This window comes from Citrus clementina, unplaced genomic scaffold, assembly GCF_000493195.1.
Source record: "Citrus clementina cultivar Clemenules unplaced genomic scaffold, Citrus_clementina_v1.0 scaffold_3, whole genome shotgun sequence".
Lineage (NCBI taxonomy): Eukaryota > Viridiplantae > Streptophyta > Magnoliopsida > Sapindales > Rutaceae > Citrus > Citrus x clementina.
This window is the reverse complement of record NW_006262339.1, coordinates 32,611,382-32,616,045: the sequence shown is the minus strand read 5'-3', so window position 1 is coordinate 32,616,045 and position 4,664 is coordinate 32,611,382. Positions and strand designations below refer to the sequence as shown.

Below are 4,664 nucleotides of genomic sequence, written 5' to 3'. Positions count from 1 at the left end.
AAGGAAAAAAATAAAATTTTAATTTCTTTAAGGGTAAAAGTGTTAATTTCCGTTTGCATTCCCCCCTCCCCTTTGGCAACGGGATTCCCAATCCTCATTTCCCAACTTGTGAGCTCCACCCAAAAATCCGATCGTCATTCTTTCAATGTTTTTAGCCAAGGAAAACACCAATCAATCATTCCCAATTCTCCAATCCAATTTCCCCAAATTCGAGAATTTAAAATGCGCTCTAAAACTTTTTGCGAGGTGGAGCCAAGTTTCCAATTTTTTTCCTTGGTGAATGGGAAAACAGTAACAATAATAATAATAAAAGAAGAAGAATCAAGCCAAAAAAAAAGAAAAAGACAAAAATCTTTCCTACCAAGAAGAAACCCAAAAACCATACAATTGAAAATATTATAATCAAGGTAATCAATATTATTGAAGTCCACAAATATTAAACTGCATATATATGATGCATCAGACAGAAAAAGGCTTTTCAACTTTTTGACAATTAGAGAGCCAAGAACACTGTGTGAAGAGAAGATTTCTGAAATCTAGTATCGCAGGTCGACAGAATAATAAGCCCTCTAAAAGATCAGTATTGTTTTTCAGACTGTGTGAGAAGGATGGGCTCGAATGGACACTATCACATCTTTCTTTTTCAATTTCTCCGAATTTGGCTTCTACAACATTCTCCTTGTCATACTGCATAAAACAAAGGGAGACAGGAAAGAAGGAAAGAAATTGTTCACTGCACTCAAACACAGCAAAAAGAATCGACATCACGAAAACATATGGGAAACTTATTATTGAAATGTTTACATTTGGAAGAGCATATAATGAATTTGCACACAGTTCACCTTTTTTATCAAACATGAGTAGAATGAAGAAAGCCATCCATCTTCAAAACCAAATTCCAATGATGAAAGTAAACTTGTTTCTGAAATTCAACAGCAAATCCAAAAATTTAAAGTATTAGCCTATTATAACATGTTCCATGAAAAATCCAATGCTAGTTGAACACAGCCAAAGAAATTTTTGCCAAATTAAATTTATATCAACATGTTTGTGTGTGACTATAATTTCATTTATGTGTGTGTGTGTGTGCGTGCGCACTTATGTAAGAACTATAATTCAAACTGTAAACATTTTCATAATCCACTTCTCTCAGATGAAAGAAACAGATGACTAGGAAAAAACTACATCATTACCTTGCTCGCATGTTAGCATGTGATTTCCTATAAGGCATTCCAAAGCCTGAAAAAGAAATCAAGGTACAGCCATAAAAAAAATCATAAAGAATGAGGATCGATATATCTTATAAGGAACATCCAGATGAGACATCTATGTGATCAGCAGAGGTCAAATTAAAGAAAAGGATTAAAATTCTATTTACAAAAAAAAAAAAAAGGGACAAGCCTAGCTCAAAAAATCTAGCCCTCTTTTGAGTAATTTTCTAATCCTTGAGAAGGCAACAGTTTCCACAGGTTGTAATATTTTGCATAGAAAGTCATGTCTGAAATTTATGCAGCCACAAAATTCAAGGTAAGGAGTTTTTGAGAACGGGACGCTCCCCCCACCAGCTTATCCCTAGGGGGAAAGGAAAAAAAAAACATTGATAGCGTGTCATGCATACCTCATAGCACAAAGGATCAGCTATGATTGCTGCTTTGTACCTTAAATCATTATGAAAAAATATAGCAAGCCTTTGTATGAACTACAGCGTTTTAGTTCAACATAACTGAGAGAATAGAGAAAAAGGAATTGAACAGAATAGAGCAGATATACTGACAAATGAAAAACCAAAGAGAAACTAATTAAGGTTATAAAACAATACCATGATAGTTACTAAAGAAAAAGAGTTGAGGGAAGAACCTAACTTACCGAAATACATGCAAGCTTTCAATCAGATAACAAAATGAGGCCACTAATTCAGACAGCATAAAACTCTAAAACAAATATCCAGGTGTGTAGGTAACCACATGGAGTGAAGCATAGCTGATCTGTCAATTGAATCTTGTTACATTTGATTTAAAACCACCTTTCTGTACTATTAGTCTTTAACATTCTAAAAATGCTGCACATGAAAGCTAGTAATGGAACAAGATAAAGAGGAAGCAAATAAGTTCCTCTGTTGTTAGAGCTGAATTTAGTAATGAGGTATTGCAGATAAAATCATCGAGATAGAAGTAGGAAGTGTGAACCAATAGAAGACCAGAATTGTGGTTGGAAGCAAAAACAATTCAGGATACACAAAAAAAAAAAAAAAGACAATCTCCTTCATGTGGCTGTTAATTTGGCAATCAACCTCTTTGAAAAAGTAGAACAGAACTAATAGCCTTATTGAACTAAACCATCCCAGCATACACTACCATTCCTGTGTCACCAAATGGACTCCAGAAGACATAGGATGTTAACATTTTAAACTGTCTTATCAAAATTATACATTGATTTAATCAAGGAGAGTTTTCTAGACTACCCAATCTATATATAGATAATTCTTAAAGTAGTATCTAAACAAACTCCTTGGCTATTAAACACATATATCAAACATTCATGCATTCAAACAAAATCTGCTCAGTAATGAAATTGAAGATAAATTTACTTATGCCCAACTTAAACAAGTTTATAACAATGTTCAAATTTCTCGCATTAAAACAATAAAGTCATTTCCTTTCTTTAACAGTACGTTAAATTACTACACCTAAGTTACTATAACAGAAGACTGTTAGACAGTATAAGTTGGTATCATTTTGGCTGAAAAACTAAGGGAAAATAACCATAAAGCATTTTACAATTAAGCAGAGTGATTTTCATGTAAATTCATCGCAAGAAACTAACCACAGCCGAGCTTGGGCACAATTTCCTGAGGCTTCATATGCTTTGCCTCTCAAAAAGCATATAGCTGAAGAGATCTGTAATAGAAAAAAGAAATATTGGGTCAAGTATACAACAAATATGCAACAAATTAAAAAATAAAAGGCCAGATAAAATGAGATTACAAACAAAAACTTACATTGATTTCTCTGTCTTCCCCATCTTTATCTAAGTACATGACATTGCTATCCTTTGTGTCAAAAACATTACCATCTTCATCGACCTTAGCATCACCGAGCATCGACAAACACTAGTCCCACTCCTTCAGTTCCTCCTAATTATACAAAGGACAGACCAGAAATAAATAAGTAAAAGAAAAACTACCCAGTTGTATAAACAAATAAACATTCAAGAAAAAATTGATCAAAACCATTCAGCTCAAAGTCCATAATCTCTCCTTAATTGCTCAAAATCTAGTTTTCATTTTCTTAAAACACACAACACATGCAAATTTGCTAGAGCAATTCAATTTCCAAATATTTTTCATTGAAATTCTTTTGTTCTAAAATAAAAAGAACACGAATTTCAAGTTAAAATTTTCAAAATTTCCCTTTTTCATAACATAAAAAAAAAAACTAAAAACGCAAAAAGCACAAATCACAAAATCTGAAATTCAAATTTTCTAATGCAATCAAAAAACAGAACTTTACCTGACACTTACCAGCCAAGTAACGAAATCGGAGGTCACGGGGCACAATTTTTGAGGCGTTAAGGAGGTGAAATGGACGGCGGTAGTGGCGGCCAAGGAACAGAGCCTGAGCCTGCATGTACAGGCCAGTAGGGTCATTGGTCAAAGCGGCGATTTTATCGGCGAAGAAAATGGCCGACGAGTACAAATGCTTACTCACACAGTCGCGAACCAATCCTCGAAGTTTCTCTATTTCTTCTTCTCTCATTATGAAATTGGAGATCTAAGGGAATGTTTGGTTCTCGAGAAAGTGACTTCGTTAAGAGGGAAAAATGAGGGTTTTGTTTGGAATGGGGGGTTTTGGAGAGTGAAGGGAACGACCGAGAGAGTGTGATTGAGCGGGAGCTGGTTTTGTTGAATTTATATTTGGGCTAGGCCCATGGACCGTTTTTTTTTTTTTTTAATAGATTAGATGGTTTTAAATAAAACTAACAAAATAGGTCATTAAGCCAGTCATATTGTGTCAATTTTGTGTTGTTTTAAATTTATGTTGGTTAAAACACGACTTATTTAATAATCGTGTTAAAATATTAAAACTTGAACTTGATACGAAAAATAAAATGTTAAAATATTAAAATTTGAACTCGATACGAAAAATAAAATAGTGACTTGATACGCTCTTTTAATAACTAGGTAGTTGTGTCATCTAACATGATATAACCTAAAAATTCACTGAATACCTATTTAAATTCTAACACGATTTACATCAAATACTACACACTCATTTGATGCAAATACAACATGTATGAACCATTGAAGTTTTAAATCTATCAAGAATTTTACAAAATAGAACATCAAATATATGTTCATCTAGAATCATGACCAAATTTTGAGTTTTAATGATAAGATTCTATAAATTAATTTAGAATTGAAAATATAAGTATATTTTAATGCAAATATGAATTAGTTTTGGTTAACTATTTAACAATCACGTCATTGACCAAGTAAATGCATTGAAAAATTGAATTCTAGCCTGACACGGGAAACAATTGGGTTGACTTAGACCAAATTCATTTAATAATCATGTCAATTTTCATGATAGATACATATTTATTCATGTTGTATTTGTATAGAGTAAACCAGTCATGTTAAATTTTGTCAGCTTTAATTTTATTTC

The 4,664-nt window shown here is 32.8% G+C and overlaps 1 pseudogene; it reads right to left on the bottom strand.

Moving 5' to 3' along the window:
- LOC18046526 overlaps nucleotides 1-3,855 on the bottom strand; it is a 7,228-nt pseudogene extending 3,373 nt beyond the window's left edge.
- Nucleotides 3,856-4,664: the final 809 nt, after the last annotated feature.